The sequence below is a fragment of the Acanthochromis polyacanthus genome, chromosome 3 (genome assembly GCF_021347895.1).
Source record: "Acanthochromis polyacanthus isolate Apoly-LR-REF ecotype Palm Island chromosome 3, KAUST_Apoly_ChrSc, whole genome shotgun sequence".
NCBI classification, from domain to species: domain Eukaryota; kingdom Metazoa; phylum Chordata; class Actinopteri; family Pomacentridae; genus Acanthochromis; species Acanthochromis polyacanthus.
This window is the reverse complement of record NC_067115.1, coordinates 26,789,392-26,811,919: the sequence shown is the minus strand read 5'-3', so window position 1 is coordinate 26,811,919 and position 22,528 is coordinate 26,789,392. Positions and strand designations below refer to the sequence as shown.

General features: G+C 38.8%; 1 long non-coding RNA gene across 1 annotated transcript; it reads left to right on the top strand.

Annotated features, from left to right (window-relative positions):
- Positions 1–5,143: 5,143 nt before the first annotated feature.
- Positions 5,144–6,330, top strand: LOC110964606 (uncharacterized). The gene is made up of 4 exons (XR_007941016.1): positions 5,144–5,234; positions 5,361–5,434; positions 5,550–5,612; positions 5,715–6,330. It is a non-coding gene; the product is annotated as an uncharacterized LOC110964606 (long non-coding RNA).
- The last annotated feature ends 16,198 nt before the right edge of the window (positions 6,331–22,528 follow it).

The window sequence follows — 22,528 nt, the reverse complement described above, 5'->3', positions numbered from 1 at the left end:
TTACAGTTGTGATCACTGAAACCATGCTGAAGGTAGCACTTGTTCTTGGATGCCTCCTGAGCCTCGCTCTGGCCAATCCTGTAAGTGTGGCTTTATTATACTTGTAAAAATATATATAAAATGTACAATCTGTTATTATTGTAATAAAGTAGAATGCAGGTAATATTCAAGGTGTAACTTGTGGATTTTCTACAGATGGATGGAGGACACAAACGACTTGCCCATTCAGACTCTGATTGTAATACCAACTCTGAAGAGGTGAGTTCTTTCTTCATCCTCTAGAATCAAACCACACATGAGCATCAGTTACTATAAAATATCTGACTGTTTGACAACAAATGTCTCTGTTTTCCATTAAGGCTACCACTACAACTGCTACAACTACTGCTGCTGGTGCTACTACCACTTTGTCTGCAACACAAATCCAACAACTCATCCAGGCTCTTCTTGCCCTCATAGGATAATAACCTTCAGTTATGGAGCACTTTTCAAATTCCAAGTTCATTAAAGTGCTCCACAAGACTAAAAAAATTAAACAGACAAATCAAAAAATTGTCAGATTGAAAAAAAAAACACAATTCGATGGATGAAAATCAGTGTTGGAAAATGTAAATAAAAAACTTTTGAGAGAAATCAAAGACAGTTGAAAGGAAACTACATCTCCCGTAAAATCAGGAAAGTATGTCTTCAGAAGTAAACAGTAACATCTTAAAATGTGTCCTAAAACACACCTCCTGTTTCCTGCTGTTGCTACAACTACTACGGCAGCAACGACTACAACAGCTGCTCCATTCTAATATCTGAAATGTAACCAGGAACCAAGAAGTGAATGAAAACCAGTTTGAAGTGGATTTTCAATGTCAGCTCTATTTCCTGTTGGTTTGAAATGTTTTACTGAGAATTTGCCCAAATTTTCTCCTCTCAAATTTAAATGATGTTGTTTTTCACCTGACCACACTGCCAAATAAGGTTGATCAATTTAAAACATTTGGACTCTGTCTGTTTTCTATTCCTTGGTTAAATACAGGTGCTGACTTTTTTTGGACAGGCAGTGTATTTGGAACATTCTCATTAGCTCCACGCTCGTTGTTCTTTTACAGTAAGTGAATTGTATGATCCTGTGCCACCACACTGTGGAGTAGTCTGACAAAAACATCAAGGAAGGTGGTAGGCAGACAGACTCATCAGACTTCTTGTGTGCAAAAGAGGAGAAGTTACTATTTTACAGCACTTCTCCATTCATGTCAGACTCAAAGTGACTAAACAGCACAAAAAATTATTTACACTGAAGAATGATTTCAAAATTAATCCACAGTTACTCAAAAAAGGCACTTTTTTGCAGCACAGACTCAACCCTTTCTCAGAGGAGCAAAATGTGAATGTGCTCAGTTCACACCTTCATCACTTCAGTCCACCTACCATCATACAGCATGGTGACCTTCTCTACAACCTGGATGCAAACGATACCGCACAAAACATCACTGCACACATTAAAAAGCTGTTGGCATTCCTAAATGTCCCCCTTTGATAGTAATATTTTATGTTGCAACTGAATGGTGTGTTTTCATACATAAGACACATTCATTAAAAAGGAAAAAAAAACACAAAACAAAAGAAAATCCTCCATTTGGTCTGGCCCAGTGATGTCACTCTGACCTTAACAACACCATAAATCCTGAAAATGCTGGATGACCTCCTCCCAAACACTCCTGCATGATGAGTCAGAAACAACAAAAACAAACAAACAAAAAAAACCCAAAGAAGGATAAGTTCATATAGAATAAATGAAACCGATCAAAGGCTGTGTGTTTTCCTTCAATCCACACATGATGGATGCAAACTTTAGCAAAATATCAACACAAACTAGCTGAGTGTAGGATGTGATGTGATGCTACACTAGCATGCTGAAATTAAAGCAAAAATACACATAAGGAAAACAGTATTCTGTAATGTGTAGAATAGAAATGTCAAGGGACAAGTGGTGAAAATGAGAGTTCTCAACAACTGAAACACACATGTACTCTTACAATCCACCATTTTTACTGTAAATAACACCAATTTGCAATTTATTGTCAATATTAACCATTTTTTTCATTTTCATTACAGCTGCTGAGTAGGCAGACTTCAGGTGAAGTGTTACATGCATGATATGAATATTAGCACACAAACAGAACAGAGTCCATATATTTTACATTTATGAACTTTATTTAGCAGTGTGGTCAGGTGAAAAACATGATTTAAAGTGGAGAGCAGAAAATCAGAAAAAAAATCTCAAGAAACATTTAAACCAACAGGAAATAGAGCTGACATTGAAACTGGTTTTCATTCACTTCTTGGTTCCTGGTTACATTTCAGATATTAGAATGGAGCAGCTGTTGTAGTCGTTGCTGCTGTAGTAGTTGTAGCAGCAGTAGGAAACAGGAAAATGTGCTTAAGGACACATTTTAAGATCTTACTGTTTACTTCTGAAAGCACACTCTCCTGATTTTACGTGAGATTTAGTTTAGTTAACTTCTCTGAAAAATATTGCTAACTTTTCCAACCTTTTCCTTTTGGTTTTCATCCACTGAATTGTCTTGTTTTTCAACCTGATGATTTTATGACTTGGAACTTGGAATTTGAAAAGTGCTCCATAACGAGAGATTATTATCCCTGCAAGAGGGCAATAAAAAGCTGGAGGAGTTGTTGTGCAGACATGGTGGGAGCAGCAGTAGTCGTAGTAGCAGTGGTAGTCTTCAGGGAAAAAAGAAACATTTGTTGTTGAAGACAGAGCAGATGATTCTGTCAGGAGTTTTACAGTAGCTGATGTTCATGTGTGGTTTGATATTAGAAGACGGAGAAGGAACTCACCTTATCAGAGTTGGACCCAGAAACAGAAACAGAGCCTGAATGGGCAAGACGTTTGTGTCCTCCATCCATCTGAAGAAAATCCACAAGTTACACCTTGAATGTTACCTGCATTCTACTTTATTACAATGACAATATATAGTATGTATAACATATATATTATCATGAATATAATAAAGCCACACTCACAGGACTGGCCAGAGCGAGGCTCAGGAGGCATCCAAGAACAAGTGCTACCTTCAGCATGGTTTCAGTGATCACACCTGTGGAAACAAAAATGAGAATTAAAACTTGGTCAAATGAACTATTCAGTCAAAGTACAAATTAATTACATAAAAATTCCACCATCTTCCTTCAGAAAATACTGCAACAAATAGCATTTCATGTAATTACCGTCAGGTCTTAGCTTCAGCAGACTGTCTCACAGATGATCAGGGAGGTTGTTGTGGTGTTGCTCTGAACGTGGAGCTTTTCTTATATACACTTCCAGGAGCAGCATTGTTGGGAAACTGCAGATCTTAGGAAATCTTCCACCTCTATCTATCTATCTATCTATCTATCTATCTATCTATCTATCTATCTATCTATCTATCTATCTATCTATCTATCTATCTATCTATCTATCTATCTATCTATCTATCTATCTATCTATCTATCTATGGTTACAGCAATAATCGCTTGCATGCTGGTATTTTGATCAAAATAAATCAGTGATGATGCTTCCTATGGCTCCCCTGCAGTTCACACCCTGCTTGAATGTAAAAATTTCACATCTTGCCATGACCTCCAGGAATATGACTGAAAATATGAAGAAACTAAAGTTTTATTCTGTAATTTTAAGGTCACTCTAAAGAATGCATGTTATTGAGAAAGTAAGACTCACCTGAGCAACTACTTCTGACAGACGTAGGACCTGCTTTGTTTCTCAATAACCGTCAGGAAAATACTTAGAATGGATTCCAAAAATTAATCCAACACCAAGTCACTGTCTGAGCAGCCTCTCCTGCAACACTCGCCTGAACTGTGCAATGTTGAGACACCAAATGTTCTCAAACAACACACCTTAGTCTTGTTTTATGATGATAAAATCATCTTCTTAACCGATTTTGATTTCTTTTTTTCATGACGACAGACATGATGACAAATTGATTAAAAGCCTTGAAATAAAACTTGGACATTGATCATATTTTCTGATCACCATGTAAGTGTAATGTAAAGACTTATTTGAGCAGCTAAAGCCAGAATAGTGATTAATTTCCTAAAACAAGAGATGGCAGGCAGAAATGCAAACTTCACTGGGTGTTGCCTGGAACTTACCTGAACCTCTAAGTCATTTGACCAGTAATAATAATACCAGGTATCTCTCTGCTGTTGCATCTGTTTACTAATGTGCCAATCCTGATGGGTAGAGACTGTAATTGTCCAGAGTTATATCAGAATTAAAGGCTTCACCTTGAACAAATATTAGGTAAATGTCAGCACATGGTCCAAATACAACCTGTTTCAATCTTCACTTTTGAGTGTAAAAAGAATGCAGGACTTTGACAGTAATTTCACAGCGTGATTTTAATAGTTCTAGAGAAGAAAACAGTTGAGCGTGAGCAGAAAGTAAGACAGAGTTCGTCTGCAGTCCTGAAATCCCTAAATCTCCACTGTTCTGTGCTCTGAAAGGGAAACTGAAATTCTGAACAATAATTCAGATGATGCTCAGAATTTCAGATTGATTTTATGAACACAGCCACAAACAAACGGATGGAGAAAGCTTCCTTTTAATCATTAGCTCATGTTTGTATAGTTATATATACTGAAAGTTTTAACAGATTTCTGCTGTTACGTGAGCACAACTTGTTACTGTTGTGGCAACGAATATTTTCTGCATCAACTGTAGAGAAGTTTATTCATACTTTTAGATGTTTGACATCTGTCTTTGCAGCACGGAGCTGCAGATAAGTGACAGAGCTGCTCAGCTGACCCTTGATGGAACTGTCTTCTGGGATGTCATATCGATCTTCAGAAAATTCTTTGAAACCAGCTGGATAAAGTTTGACAGTCAGCATCCTCTACAGCAGCTGGATCAGCTGGATCAGTTGGTTACTGAGCAGGGAATCCTATAAGCCGCAATGATAGGAACAGACCTGTCATTTCAATGAGCAAGATTGATCTGGCCAGATTTTTCTTTATCTGCCTCGATCTAATAGGGATGTGGATTCTGTCTGCAATCATTAGACACACCTTGAAATGTGGAGGTGGAAGATTTCCTAACAGCTGCAGTTTCCCAACAATGCTGCTCCTGAAAGTGTATATAAGAAAAGCTCCACGTTCAGAGCAACACCACAACAACCTCCCTGATCATCTGTGAGACAGTCTGCTGAAGCTAAGACCTGACGGTAATTATATGAAATGCTTTTTGGCAGTATTTTCTGAAGAATGATGGTTGAATATCTATTTAGTTTGTTTTTTGACTGAATAGTTCATTTGAGGAAGTTTCTATTATTTTTTATTGTTTTTTTCAGGTGTGATCACTGAAACCATGCTGAAGGTAGCACTTGTTCTTGGATGCCTCCTGAGCCTCGCTCTGGCCAGTCCTGTAAGTGTGGCTTTATTATACTCAAAATAATATATATAATATGTACAATATACTATTATTGTAATAAAGTAGAATGCAGGTAACATCCAAGGTGTAACTTGTGGATTTTCTACAGATGGATGGAGGGCACAAACGATTTGCCCGCTCAAACGCTGGTTCTGATTCTGCTTCTGATAAGGTGAGTTCCTTCTCCATCCTCTAGACTCAAACCACACATGAACATCAGTTACTGTAAAATTTCTGATTGTTTGACAACAAAATGTTTGTGTTTTCCATTAAGGCTACAACTGCTACAACTACTGCTGCTGGTGCTACTACCACTTTGTCTGCAGCACAACTAGCACAACTTTTCCACGCTTTTCTTCCCTTCTTTCGAGGATAATAATCTTTAGTTTTTGAGCACTTTTCAAATTTCAAGTTCATTAAAGTGCTTTACAAGACTAAAAAAATAAAACAGAGAAATCAAAAAATTGTCACATTGAAAAAAAAACACAATTCGATGGATGAAAATCAGTGTTGGAAAAAGTAAAAAACTTTTGAGAGAAATCAAAGACAGTTCAAAGGAAACTACATCTCCCGTAAAATCAGGAAAGTATGTCTTCAGAAGTAAACAGTAAGATCTTAAAATGTGTCCTTAAACACACCTCCTGTTTCCTACTGCTGCTACAACTACTACAGCAGCAACGACTACAACAGCTGCTCCATTCTAATATCTGAAATGTAACCAGGAACCAAGAAGTGAATGAAAACCAGTTTGAAGTGGATTTTTAATGTCAGCTCTATTTCCTCTTGGTTTAAATGTTTTACTGAGAATTTGTTCTGATTTTCTGCTCTCAAGTTTAAATCATGTTTTTCACCTGACCACACTGCCAAATAAAGTTCACAAATGTAAAATATATGGACTCTGTTCTGTTTGTGTGCTAATTGCAGCTGTGTTACACTATAATACTATTATTTCTCCTTTTAATTCCCAACCTCCAGCTATGAATACCACTGGTGGTTGATGTTAGTAAACATTTATGACTGTTTACAAAAGATAGATAGATAGATAGATAGATAGATAGATAGATAGATAGATAGATAGATAGATAGATAGATAGATAGATAGATAGATAGATAGATAGATAGATAGATAGATAGATAGATTTTTAGTATGTTAAATGCAGCTTCTGCTGGTTGATATGTCTTGCTATAATTACATATCAGGTATGATTTCTAAGTTTATTACCAGTTAAAATCCAGGTTACAATGTGTTCACTGAGCTTTGTTTCTGGGTATTGACTTTCATTGTGAAAATGAACCCAAACATACAAATGGTTTGTCCATCAATATGTGTGTGAGAAAGAAAAACAAAAGAAGCAATGTTTCAGAAGGTCCTTTGAACATTAGGATGATTTGTTTTGACACTCTAACATCAATGCATCCATTTAAGTTTTATAAAAAATCCAACTACATTTCCTGCAATTCTCCCCATTCATGTAGCAGACGCTTTTATCCAAAGCGACGTACATCTGAGAGTAGACAGAACACAAGCAAGGATGTAGTCAGGAGAAAATCTGGAGCCATAAACTGAGTTTAAGTGTGATAATAGGAACACAGTGTCTACAGGCAGTGCAGACCTAATAGGATTTTCATTTTAATTTTTTTATTTTACATTTTTTGCAGTCTGTAAAGTGCAAAGATGTTCAGTGAAGAGCTGGGTTTGTAGTCTTTTCTTAAAGATTGAGAGAGACTCTGCAGATTGAACAGAGTTTGGTAACTCGTTCCACCACTGGGGAACCACAGAGGAGAAGTCTAGCTCTGGACCGGCCCTGTTGTGGTGGTTGGATCCAGTGCCTTATGTTGGCCGAGCATAGAGAGAGGAGGGGAGTGTAGACCTGAATGAGAGAGTTACTTTTTTACTTGAAAAGCCCACATACGGAAACTTCCTTCCCTCAACCTTGGTAAGGCTCATCTTGTTTCACAAACGTTTCTCATGTCTTCGGGGCCGCACAGTGACTCAGTGGTTAGCATTGTCGCCTTGCAGCTTGAAGATCCCCAGTTCATGTCCTGGCCGAAGCCTGGGATCTTTCTGCATGGAGTTTGCATGTTCTCCGTGTGCATGCGTGGGTTTTTGTTGGGTTCTCCGGCTTCCTCCCACAGTCCAAAAACATGCTGGGGTTCATTTGTGATTCTAAATTGTCTGTAGGTGTGAATGCCAGAGTGCTTGTCTGTCTGTATATAGAACTCTGTGATAGACTGGTGATCTGTCCAGGATGTCTCCTACCTTCGATTTAAATCAGCTGGGATAGACTCCAGCCCAGCCCCTCCGTAACCCTACCCAGAGGAAAATTTTACTGCTCAATCATGTCTTAAAGACACAACAATGTGATTCTCACCTTGTTGCTCCTAAAGCATTTTAGGAGCAACAAGGTGAGATCAGTTTGAGACATAAGAGAGACATACTTGAGACCTGAGTGAGACTACAGTTGAGACATAAGTGAGACATCAATGAGAAATAGTTCCTATGTCTCCCCTTTTTGCTCCTTAAATGCTTTAGGAGCAACAGGATGAGACTGTGAGACCTAGGATTAAGCGGTGTACAGATAATGGATGGATGGACTCGTCTCCTCACATCACCTCATTGCCTCCCCCATTTGAATCTCTGGTGGGAGGGACTAAGATGTGAGGAATCAAGGAATGGAGCTGAGGATGTGTAATAAGTGAAATATGTAGAGTCTTGTTCCTATTTAAAGAAAAGAACAACATGTAGCTGTTATAGATCCTTAACCCACTGTTACCAGGGAGAGATTCTTATTTAGAAGTTTAACCCAACAGATGTGGAGCCAGTTAACACTCTATGGTGGATGGATATGGGTGAGGGACATGTTAGAGCCGTTAGAACACGTATTATCATTAGTAACAGGTATGTTGATTTGCCTTAGAGCTGCCGATAGATGTGTCCTGCTGATAGAACCCACACAATAACATCATACATGCTGATAGAGGCAGTCTTGTTTGGAGTCCTTCTTTCTTAGTCCAGCATCAAGACAGAGTTTGGGAGCAGAGAGGGGAGCAGACAGGCAGACTAAGGATTACCAGCTGCAGCTCAAAAATTAAGTTACATGAAAAAAATTCTTTGCCTGTGTGAAGTACAATCTTGTTTTGAACGCACTGATGTATTTTGTATGACAGATTAGAGACTCACCATTTCTGATTTTCTGCCAAAATGTTAGAGCACAGATATAATTAGAGTCAATGAGAGTTTTGGTCAATGCACTCTATACTCTGTGGTGATTTATGATTTAAAAAACAACAACAAAAAAACAAAGAACAACTCAAGTCCTATTGCAATGACAGTCATGCTGAGTAAAAAAAACCCAAAATGGCCACACTTTTATGTAGGAATTCTTCCTGTAATGTAGAACTTGTGAGAAGTGTAATGCCACCCTCTTAAAATTTAGAGGGGGTGGCATTACATGTGATTTCACTTACTCCAGCTGAATGGAAATTATGAATTTTGCAAAAATTTATCAAACATAAACTGCAACTGTGTACAAAATATAAAAGATTCAAAAATACAGATTTAGACGAATAGCATTTAAAGCCTTGTGACCTGTTTAAACACTGAATAACATTTCTATGGCAAAATATTCTAGAGCTAAAAGGTTCCAAAGATGGCTCAGTTTGGCAGTTGCACCTGTTGACTTTCCATTCATTGTGATTGGGATCTTTAGAGCATTTTTTTTCCACAAATGTATTTAAAAACGTACAATGAAACACTACCACAACTATAGTGCACTGCTCTCAATCGAGATGCACAAATTGATTTATAAATTGTATGGGTTTTCTCAAAGCTGTGTAATGAGTTACGCAGCTAAAATAACTCTGGAAGAATGCATAAAACGAAGACTAAAAATAGTAATAAGTGGACTTCAGTGCTTATGTACTGGTGCATTTAATTAGCAGAAATCTGTGTAAAATTCTGCATCCAATGTGCAACACATATCAACAAGCGAAATGAAAAATCTGTGTATTAAAATATTCATTATTTTTAAAGTCTTATCATTATGGCATGTTCCATTCTTTCTGCTAACACCCTCGTGGTATTGAACAGTTTTGGGAGGAAGTAAAATACAATTTTTTAAAACAGAATTCAAAGTAGGGTCTCGTAGGTCTTTATAATTCTTATAAAGTCAAGAAGTCCAAGGCTTCAGTGTTTTAATCGCACATCATGACAATGGTATGGCTAAAATTCATTTCAGTTTAGTCCCTCATCCATCCATCCATTTTCACACTGCTTAACCCTCATTGGGGTCGCGGGGGCTGGAGTCTATTCCAGCTGACTTAGGGTGAAGGCAGAGGACACCCTGGACAGGTGACAGTCTGTCGCAGGGCTACATATACAGACAAACAATCACACTCACATTCACAACTATGTACAATTTAGAATTACCAATTAACCTCAGCATGTTTCCGGAATGTGGGAGAAAGCCGGAGCACCTGGAGAAAACCCACGTATGCACAGGGAGAACATTCAGACCCCGGGAAGGCATTGACGCGAACCGGGGTTCTTCCAGCTGTGAGGCAAAAGTGCTAAACCACGGCCATACAGCCCTCAGTTCATTCAATTCTGTTTTATTTATATGGTGCCAATTCACAATCTGTGTAATCTTATAGCACATAACATATTAAGTTACAACCCAAAGTTGCCTTTGAATTCCCTCTGAGCAAACAGTCAGCAACGGGGAGAAAGAACCAAAAACTCCCCTTTAATATACAGCGGAATAAAAAGCTCGGACAGAACCAGGATCAGAGAATTCAGTCATCTGCCTCGACTGGTTGGGGTGAGACTTTGGAGTCAGTCAAAATGAATGAATTGAAACAGTATGACTAGTGAGCTCCATGCTAGTATAACTGTAAATCAACAGAACAATCATGTGGAGCTCATCAAAGTGTTTCAAAAAGTTCATTTTAGCCATTTAATGTCGTCACGATGTGGGGCAACTTTGAAAACAACAACATAACAGTAATGGTATGGTCCACCTACAAAACAAGCAGATTAATTCCAGAGATGTAGTGTAAATGTGTAATGTTCAACTATTTGGCAGAACTGTGCACAGATACTGACCTCATCACCACTATCTGACTTGCTTTCTGCCTTCGCAGACCTTCAGACGTGTTGATCTTGTATTATATGCTCACAGATTTAACACAGCTTAACCAACATGCAATGCACAGACAGATCTAAAAATTGTTAGTAATGTTGGTTTGACAATACTGCGATGGTCTTGGGGACTTTGCCAGGACACCTGAGACTAGGGTTGCCACCTTTCAGAAACGAAAAAAAAGGACACCCACCACGACTCCTCAGGGCCACAGTTCAGTAAAATTGAAAAGACATTCACAGATTCAGACTTCTGGCATCAATAACTCATTAGACATATATTGTTAAAGCATAAACGATGCCTCTTTCCCATCGTTGTAAGGCAGACAATGTGCTACAAGCTCAGTTTTATCAAAAGTAGCTGTCTTTCAAGCTGCAGGAAAGTTGCAAAGTATGTGAATAGTTGTGAAATATGCAAAAATATGCGCGATTCACCTGCCATCTGGCCGCGGAGGGATGTGTCCTCTAATCAGACACTGGGACTGCTGCGGGGTTACTGGACTGACAGCCTGTGCTTTGGGAGGGGGAGAAGCTCACAGCAGCATGCTTGTTGAGGACAGTAACTGCAGAATGATCCGAGTTTTCCTGACAGAAAAAGTCGCTAGATTTGTGGATAGCTGCTTTTGACAAAAAAAGTCGCTAGGACGCTTTGGAAAGTCGCTAGAATTAGCGAGAAAGTCGCTAAGTTGGCAACACTGGCGCCACGCGCCGCATCAGCTCGTGCTTCCAGTGTGTGTGTGAATGCGCGAACTGATGACGTCAGGCCGGGCGTCACATAAAAACTCCCTCACAACTCCATTTATATTGGTTATAGTTTTCTCATTTTATGCGGAAATTGTGAAATCAAGCAGGACCCGCATATTTCTCTTTTTTCGTGGAAATGTGAGATTCTTGCGGGAATTATGCGCTGTTTTGCGGGGATTATGCGGCCTTTTGGGAAATAATTGACCCCCGCATAATCAGCGGCATTTTGGTGATTAATGCGGGAATTCATGCGATCGCATAATCACGTTTTTCTGGAGGGTCGAGGATTATACTATGTATAACTGTGCATGTGACAAATAAAACTTTATCTTATCTTAGGTTTTGAGCCCAAAGTGCTTCTGTCAACTAACATTAAATATTTACAATAAAAATAAAGAAAAACAGTAATTCCTCAGATTTCAGAACATATGAAAATCAACAGGCTTTGAGTCCAAAGTGCCACTTGTGTCAACTAACATTTCTATTTACATTATTAAATGACAAAAAAGTAAGTACCTGTCTGAATCCAGGGATGATCAGTTCCCGTGGTTTGAAAAAGCAGGCAAGGGGAGGAAAATAAAGCACCTGCCTCACTGCATCCTGTCAGCCAAGACGTTGACACGCTCTCTGCTGCCACCCCATGGCCGGTGGTGTGTAAAGCGATCAGAGGGAGACAGGCTGTCTCCCTCTGATCGCTCTGATCACTCAGCGGGGCGCTGTCATCCTGCGCCCTGTGGTCTGCTATCTCTTGTATTGAAGAGGAACGAACTGCGCATGTCAAAGTTATAACGAGAGTCAATGGGGAAAGATGAGTGTGCCCCGGCCGGATATGACGTTTATAATCTGACTTTTTATTACAAATTATACATTTTAGTAACTCTCTACAGGCTCTATTATCCATTTTGCTTGTTAAAAAACATGGGATATACATGTAAATGTAATTTTAAAAAACGTTTTATTAAAGGAAGGGCTGTGACTCTACATGATGTGAGACAGAGAGGACGGCGCTCTAGCGCCCTCTATTGACCAGCCGCCCCTGGTTTACGCACAGAATGGATATGAAAAAGACAAAGCCTTTATCATCAATCTCATATTGATATTAGTAAAATTTCATATTCATAAAGCAAAATTCAGCAATCAAAAGCCAAATTATCTGGTCTTCCATAAAGAATTTGAATATTATTTAAAGTCAATAACCCATCTGATAACCAGAAAGCAATAAAAACAGTTAACATTTGTAAAAAATTTAATTTGCTACAATTGTTTAAATTTGCTCAGCTGTTTTTTGTGTATGTTTTTTGTTTGTTTTTCTGTTTTGTTTTTTTTCCTTTCTTTTTTCTTCTTTTCTTTTCTCCTTCAAAGTGATTTTTGTTAACTCTGTCACTGTATGTTTCAGTATCATGTGTTGGATATTGGATGTTACCTGTGACTTTTGGAAATAAAAAATTAAAAAAAAAAGAATTGCTGAGCTGTCTGTCACAAATGGCTAGGGGCTGAGGCAAAGAATTCCTGAGCTGTCGCAAAAATGGCTAGTAGCGCAAGTGACGTACTTTCCGCACATGCGCAGTACAAATCAGGTTTCCGGGACGGATCGGGTAGTGACCATAGACATAATAAAGAGTAGACGCCGCATCAACCGCTACTGCCTATTGGGGCTGACGAGCGGTGGGGCCGCCATCTTGGTCCGGTCATCCACTCCACTCAGTGCTGTTTGACAGCGCATTTAATCCATCTTAACTCTGAATATTAAACTGATTTTTACGCGTTTTTTATTTTTATTTTTTTGCTGCACACGTCATACATGTAGCTATGATACAGGACAAATGGTTCGGCGTATTTTAATATTCATAGCGAGATTAATAGATAATCGAATATTCTGATATTAAGCTCAGCTGTAGACAGGTATTTTGCAGACACTGTAAAAAAATGCAGTAAAAAAATAAAAATAAAAAACGTGTGAAAATCAGTTTAATATTCAGAGTTAAGATGGATTAAATGCGCTGTCAAACAGCGCTGAGTGGAGCGGCTGACCGGTCCAAGATGGCGGCTGTATTTCTCGCTGCGCAGCACCCCAAGCGGCGTCTACTCTTTATTATGTCTATGGTAGTGACAGTGACAGCGTCTGTAACCAGGAAACCCGTGACAGAACCGGCAAACAGAGAAGTGTATCCGCTGGACCTCGCATCGGGTCCTCACTACATAGGTCTAAGGAAGATAAAACTGGCTGCCCTTAATATTTCCTGTGTTTTATTTTGCTTATTATGCTGTTTTGATGCATGTGTGACAGACGTGTATGGGACATTTATGAAAATATGGAACAATTAGCGTCCCGTATTGAATCAATACGGGACGCTACAATTAATTGTCAAATAAAGGACGATTCCGTATTTTAAGGGACGGGTGGCAACCCTACCTGAGACCTGAGGCCTGTGCTATAAAGCAGCATCCGAGGTAAAGGAAGTAACTTCAGGTTCAACTCTGGTTTATTGATATTATGGTGTTTCCCTTGTTAGTGAGGTACATCATTGTGGTAACTTATGCTGAACACCTAACCAAAGCAGGTTATGTTCCAGACAACAGATCATCTCCAAATGACCAATCAGTTCCCTTTGAAAATAATTTCAGCATTCATGAAGATCCGGTGGAGTTCAGCGTGCACAGAGTGAGAGAGGAAGGTCAGAATTTTTAAAGCTGCTATTTGAGAACCACTTTATTGTTTTATAGGACTTTGCATAGCAAAATATTTCTAACACAAACTGATAAAACCACTAAAGCCTTGTAAATGCTGACCTGAAAGCATTCACAGTAAACCTACTTTACAGTTTGATTTAGGATTTTTTAAAATGCACTTTGCTTGTTCTGTACTTGTGTTTCTTCTCTAAATACAGGGATTACATGCATAATTTTTCAACACAATCTTGAGTTGTGTCATGATATTTACAGAGATTTTGGAATTTAAAACATACAACTAAGCTACTTCCACACAATTGCAACTATGGACAGATTGTACTTTAAATGAGGCAGACATGTTGATAACCCCAATAAACCATGCCCAGACAGTCTGCAGTTTTTTTTTTTCATTTCAAGACCTGTCCTTGTCTGTTAAATAATATTCAATGGCATGAAATATGTTTTGATATGAATATTAGCACACAAACAGAACAGAGTCCATATATTTTACATTTATGAACTTTATTTGGCAGTGTGGTCAGGTGAAAAGCAACATGATTTAAAGTGGAGAGCAGAAAATCAGAACAAATTCTCAGTAAAACATTTAAACCAACAGGAAACAGAGCTGACATTGAAAATCCACTTCAAACTGGTTTTCATTCACTTCTTGGTTCCTGGTTACATTTCAGATATTAGAATGGAGCAGCTGTTGTAGTCGTTGCTGCTGTAGTAGTTGTAGCAGCAGTAGGAAACAGGAGGTGTGTTTAAGGACACATTTTAAGATGTTACTGTTTATTTCTGAAAACATACTTTCCTGATTTTACATGAGATTTAATTTCCTTTTAACTGTCTTTGATTTCTCTAGAAAAATGTTTTGACCTTTTCCAACACTGATTTTCATCCACTGATTTGTGTTTTCTTTTTCAACCTGACAATTTTATGACTTGTCTGTTTAATTTTTCTGCCTTGTGAAGCACTTTGACGAACTTGGAATTTGAAAAGTGCTCCATAACTGAAGGTTATTATCCTATGAGGCCAAGAAGAAGCTGGAGGATTTGTTGGATTTGTGTTGCAGACAAAGTGGTAGTAGCACCAGCAGCAGTAGTTGTAGCAGTTGTAGTGGTAGCCTTAATGGAAAACACAAACATTTTGTTGTCAAACAATCAGAAATTTTATAGTAACTGATGTTCATGTGTGGTTTGATTCTAGAGGATGGAGAAGGAACTCACCTCATCAGAAGCAGAATCAGAACCAGCGCTTGAGCGGGCAAATCGTTTGTGCCCTCCATCCATCTGTAGAAAATCCACAAGTTACACCTTGAATGTCACCTGCATTCTACTTTATTACAATAATAGTATATTTTACATGTTATATATATTATTATGAGTATAATAAAGCCACACTTACAGGACTGGCCAGAGCGAGGCTCAGGAGGCATCCAAGAACAAGTGCTACCTTCAGCATGGTTTCAGTGATCACACCTGTGAAAAACAATAAAAATAATAGAAACTTCCTCAAATGATCTATTTAGTAAAAAATAAATAAATAAATAAATAGATATTCAACCTTCTTTCTACAGAAAATACTGCAAAGAATAACATTTCATATAATTACCGTCAGGTCTTAGCTTCAGCAGACTGTCTCACAGATGGTCAGGGAGGTTGTTGTGGTGTTGCTCTGAACGTGGAGCTTTTCTTATATACACTTTCAGGAGCAGCATTGTTGGGAAACTGCAACTGTTAGGAAATCTTGAACCTCCACATTTCAAGGTCTGATGATTACAGACAGAATCCACATCCCTATTAGATTGAGGCAGATAAAGAAGAATCTTGGCCTAATCAATCTTGCTCATTGAAATGACAGGTCTGTTCCTATTATTGTGGCTTATACGATTCCCTGCTCAGTAACCACCTGATCCAGCTGATCCAGCTGCTGTAGAGGATGCTGACTGTCAAACTTTATTCAGCTGAGTTTCAAAGAATTTCCAAAAGATGTTTAAATGTTCAGAATTTGAATTCCCCCTTTTCTCTCACGATCATGACTTTATGTGTTTTCACTTGCATTTTTCTTTTGCAGCTCATGTTAAGACCGTTGACAACCATCAGCCTTGTTGATGATGCTGTTCAGGTTTTATCAAGGCTCAGCATTTTTTGTTTGTGTGCCAGAGTAGTTTTGAAGACGTTTATTCATTTTGATCAGTTTTCTAAATGAACCCAAAAAACCCCCCCAAACCGTGCACTGTGTAGAAATGTGCATCTTTTTCCGGTTTCTTTATCTCCAATTGCAGCTTCTTAACTGTCATTGGTAGATGTCAGGTTTTTGCCTTTAATACCAACAGACAGATGATGTTGAGAATTAACAGACATCCTGTGAAAAAATATTTGACACAAAGGAACTAATTTTGTCATCATGATATGATCAAGCCTAGTGAAAATATATGTGCTCGCCGTGAGGTTCTTGTAGACTAACGGGCAAAATGATGGGGTTTCAAAATCAACGCCACAATCTTCTCAAGCAGGAAGCTTCCACAGTGAAGAGGTATTTGTCCCATGCTAAGTAACAGACAACAGCACTTTGTTCGTATGAAAGCTTTCCTCCCTGAGTCTCAATACAACCGCAGAATAGTTTCATGTACACTACAGTTCGAAAGTTTGGGGTCACTTAGAAATGTCCTTATTTTTGAAAGAAAAGCAGTTTTCAATAAGGTTAACATTAAATGAATCAGAAATACAGTCTAGACATTGTTAATGAGGTAAATGTATTCTAACTGGAAGCAGCTGATTTTTAATGGAATATCTCCATAGGGGTACAAAGGAACATTTCCAGCAACCATCACTCCTGTGTTCTAATGCTACATTGTGTTAGCTAATGGTGTTAAAAGGCTAATTGATGATTAGAAAACCCTAATGCAGTTATATTAGCACATGAATAAAAGTGTGAATTTTCATGGAAAACATGAAATTGGGTGAATCCAAACTTTTGAACGGTTGTATAAATGGGACAATACAGACACACACATTACCAGCATTTCCTCCACTTTGCTCTCCATGCAGGCGGGATGCTTCATGTCTTATAGGCGACGCAGTCATACATAATAGCGTGCAGTTCAAGTTCAATCTTACTGAACTATAGTGGGTTTTTTTTTTAGAGCTGCACACTGTGCTTTGCTTGGTGCAGGGGCATGGCGTTGTTGCGCAGCACAAGCAGTTGAAATGAATGGGCTTCAGAGCGCAGCGGTGCTGGTGCCACATCCTGTGTGAAAGACCCTTCACTGTAACCATTTCTCTTTATAATATCTCAATGTCATTCATCTAGAAAGATAATCAACACAATAAAAACAAGTCCAAACGATGCCCTTTTGCTGTGTGGAAATGTGTAATTGAATCATTCTTGTTCTATCCTACAGTAAGGAATATGATTGTACATAATTCAAAGAATGGAGACAATTTAAACATTTCACATTAAACTTTACATCTCTCAAAGAATGAGGATAAGTTCGCTTTACCCAGGATTTCAAACATGCATTTGATATTATTGAGTCTACTAAACAGTCTAACTATCTCTGATTATCTTTATTATCTTTAGAATATCTCAATATCATTTTATAAGGAAGAAAAATAAGCCAAGAAATAGTATACTGACACCTTGTGTAAGTTAGCAGTTTTTTCATTCACAAAATTGCCCTTTTTAACTGATAATGGCTCTTCTATAAGCTTAGATCCATCTGCAGGGTTTGTTCCACTGCTGAGAAGAACGCCGTAAGGGTTTGCGTTTCATTTTGCAAAGCGGTAACTTATTTTCAACAATCATCTTCTTGCGCAACACATAAATCAAGTCTGGTTTAAGTTAGCATTGACAAGACACAGCTTTGTTCATGCCTCCAGTAAAAGTCAACATTCATATCAGCTTTTTCAATTAGTCACGGACTTCATTTGATGCATTTATGGGATACTTCCCGGAACAGGAAAAATATGTGGCATTCTTGTAAAACTCCCTCTAAGAAATACAAGTGTCCACATGTATTTGTTTGTGTCAGATCTGAACAGATTTTTTTTTTTAAAAAACAGAAAACATTGCATATTGCCACTGACATGCATGTTCAGTCTTTAACCATCAGGACTGGGACATTGGTAAACAGATGCAACAACATGGAAATACCTGATCTTATGGTTACAAACCAAAGGACTTGGTGGCTCAAGTAAATTCCAGACAACACCCAGTAAAGTTCGCATTTCTGGCTGCCACCTCTGGTTTCAACAAAATGATTGGTTTTTGCTTTCAGTTAAATTGTCATCATGTCTGAAATAGCATGTCCTCCTTGAAAAAACGACCACATAGGTCGTCTGTACACGCCCTTATTACGACCGAGTGTTCCGTTTTGAAGATAAGCGACCTCTAGCGGTTGAGTAAATATCGACACTCCAGTGTCTCAGCTGAAACGTCACCATGAACAAACTTTGACCTAACACTAACACTAACCCAAACCATAATCATAACCATAACCCTAAACCCGTCTTGCGAAAGTGAGGGAAAAGCCGTTTCGCGAGGGAAAAGCCGTTTCGCGAATTAAATACCGTAATGTCTTCCTGTCCCTCGTAGGGGTGCTAACCTAAATACACTCTCATGGGTCGTATTCCAAGGGCATGTACATACGACCTATGTGGTCGTATGAGTTTGAGGGCTTGTTGGTCTGAAACCATGTGTTGTTGCTAAGAAAAGAGATCAGAAACAATTAAGAGCCACTTATTCCTCTTGTTCGGGGAGGTCTTCAGTAAACAAATACAATCTGTGATTAATTGAAAAAGCTCGGTCTGACTAAGCACGGACTTTTACTGTTGGCCAAAGGTGTTCCAATAACACAACTTTGTTAACTTAAAACAGGCAACAATACTATGGAATAAATTTCCTATCATAATTCCAGAGCATTTTAAATTGATTTGAGGGCAGCATTTATCGATTTCATTCTCAGATTTTGTGATATTGTCTCTCAGAACTCTGCTCTCGTGCTCAAATTTGCTCTGCGCGTGCTCAAACTGTGTCCTCGCACTCGGTTAAGATGCTGCTCGCGCAGATTTCCTGCGCTCAAACTCAAACTCTTCCTCTTGCTCTTACGGAACTTCTGCTCGCGGATCTCTGCTCTGCTCTCGGATTTTTTGTGTATCAACGCTGTCAACCAATAGAAGGCCGGCTAGCTTTGACCAATCAGACTATCCCTGTTTGTATACGGGTGCGTTCGCTGTTTTTCCGAGGAGCGTCACATACGGGCAGGCACTCTTTCAACAGGTTTTATCCACTCCCTACCACCGGGGCTGTAATAAATGTGATTTCTTTTATTTTTTTGACCACTGTTGGAATAAAATATCATTCAATACATACAACAGCGTCTGAGCTTCTCATTAAAATGGCTATATTGTATAATAATAGCGGCATCGAACGCTGCTCTTTGAGGTGTGCTGGTGGAGAAAACAATGTCACCATCCTGAAGCTAGCGGGACTACATACTTGATACTTCACACAGCAGCAGCAGAGGTGCAGATGTTGTAGCTGAGAAAGTTTGGAGGTTGCCACTTCTTGCATTCCCAAACTAGTAGGGGAGTCAGATTTTGTTAAGTGACCCAACAAAATCTGACTCCAGATTTTATTTCATATCATACAATCTGCACAGTTAACTCAATCTGCATATTTCTGTTAAAGTCCTAGTTTTGAAATAGTCTGTCTGTTCTTAATCTGCCATACTGTGATCTGTTCTTACAGACTGTAATTTACTAGGTTTAAAAAAAAAAATTTTTGTTGTAATTTGGTGTTTTAGCTCTTGTAGCAAATAATTTCCAGGTGTGGGATAAGTAAAGAAATTCAATTCTATTATGTTGTTAACTGGCTCAATAAAAATAACAACAATAACAAATGGCTTTATACTTAAGAACTATACTTATATTAAAGACTTTATACATAAATACCAGACATATTTTGATGCCATATCTTGCATTCTTAGGGGAGTCCGATTTTAAGTAAGGAGATATAAAGTTTTCTCAGTGAACAAATATTTTATTGACACGTGTAGAACACTGATGGAATATGAACAATATTTGGCGATTACACCCTGTCCTGTCCTGATGTCCTCATAGGAGTGAAGCTGAGAGTAGCGTAGGATCTCCCCCGATGCCATTTAGGGTGCGCACATACGGATGAGAAGAGGAGGAGAAACATGTCACCTAATCATATTCAACAGGAAAACACGTCTGCAGGTCGGTACTTAATCACATTTAACCCGAAAACAACAGCAAAAACAGTAAACGTACAACAGAAAACCCGTCAAGTGGCCCCAGTGTGAAACGTAAGTTGCGCGCGTTCACGCGAAGGGGGAGTCAGATTTTTCCAGGGAGTGTGAAAATTGCACAACACCGGTCCATTTTAGCAAGCCAACTGCTGTCCCGCTAGCTTCAGGATGGTGACATTGTTCCAATATCATCAGTAAGCTTGATAATGTCAAATGAATGTTTAAAATCCTGAGTAAACCCAATTTATCCTCATTCTTTAGGGAAATGACACCAACAAAAGGGAAAGGCAAGAGACTTACTTCAAAATGAAGTAAGCAGAAACTCATATGGCTATCAGCAACTACACAACTACTTTTCGATGCATTTTGTTTGTTTTGCAGTGTCTGCTAATCCACAAGCATCATCTGCCTGTTTCCACATATAAAGTCAGGCACAAGAGAAAAAAAGGCATACAGGAGACAGAAACTATGAACGTTGAGCAGCCTCATCCACAGGTTTAATAGTTGGTTGTCAATGGTCTTCAAAAGAAAAATACAAGTGAAAAAACATCAAGTCAAAAACATGAGAAAATGGTGTGAATTGAAATTTCTAAACATAAAGACATTTGAATGGAACTGTCTTTTGGGCTGGGGCGGCTGGTCAATAGAGGGCGCTAGGGCGCCGCCCCCTCTGTCTCACATCATGTAGAGTCACAGCCCTTCCTTTAATAAAACGTTTTTAAAATTACATTTACATGTATATCTTATGTTTTTAACAAGCACAATGGATAATAGAGCCTGTAGAGAGTTACTAAAATGTATAATTTGTAATAAAAAGTCAGATTAGAAACGTCCGGGACACACTCATCTTTCCCCATTGACTCTCGTTATAACTTTGACATACACAGTTCGTTCCTCTTCAATACAAGAGAAAGGAGACTGCGGGGCACAGGCTGACCATGCCCTGCGCTCATCTTCAGCAACACAGAGTTCAGGAGTTGCAATGGTGCTGTGGCTCTGTACCAGCTCTGTACCAGCTCTTCATGAGCAACAATCTTCAGGACACCTTCTCAGAGACTGTGTCTCTCCTGAAGATCCTCATCACGACTCCAATGACGACAGCTGAATCTGAGAGGTGCTCAGGGGCGGTTTGAACGTTATTTCATTCGGTCGTTTGACTGAAGGGCCGGTCCACATGTGGGCCAGTGGGCCGGTGCGCTGGTATTTATTAAATAATTTTGTTTATTGGGTGCCCGACGCTGTATAGCTCATTGGGTTAAGCAGGTGACCCGCGGCCCTTTGCTGCATGTCTTCCCCCTACTTTTCCCCCAATTTCCTGTCACTCTTCACTGCGACTATCACAATAAAAAGGCAAAATAAATAAATAATTTTGTTTATTTATCCATATGCAGCCGAATGGGATGAGCATCCAACCATTCATCAGCCCTGTACAGGCACGCAGGCCCACATGCGTCACACACACGCACGCTCGGCCCCACACGGGCCCTGGAGGTGCTTCTCAACACTAAAAAGAATCAAGACCTTCCTCAGGAACACGATGTCACAGGATCGTCTTAATGCACTGGCCATGCTCTCTATGGAAAAGAAACTTGTCAGGGAGACCCCAGATTTTAACTATAGAGTCACTGAGAAATTTGCATGTGTCAAAGACAGAAGAGCAAAACTTGCATACAAAAAATAACACAGATGTAGAGGTGCTGGCTGTAATCTCTAAAATGTGAGGATTTACTTTTCTGTCATTTAATAATGTAAATAGAAATGTTAGTTGACACAAGTGGCACTTTAGACTGAAAGCCTGTTGATTTTCATATGTTCTGAACTCTGAGGAATTACTGTTTTTCTTATTTTCATTGTAAATATTTAATGTTAGTTGACAGAAGCACTGTGGGCTCAAAGCCTAAGATAAGATAAGGTTTTATTTGTCACATGCACAGTTATACATCGTATAATGCCTACTGGTTTCAGTATTTTTTTTTCAGGCAAAGTGACACATTTTTATTGCTTTGATCTTAAATACGCAGATTTGCTGTTTTCTCATTGTCATGTAAGGTTGTTAATGTAAAAGTTAGCTCACAGAAGCACTGTCTGCTTTAAGCCTTATAATTAGGTTTTTTTTATTTTTTACAAAATGTCCAATGTTTGTTGTTTTCACAGGTATGGATTTGTTTTTGTTTATTTGAGTATGTAAATATAAATATGTTGTTCCAAAGATTTTGCTGGACAGAAGAAGCACTTGGCACTCTTTGAAGCTGGAAAA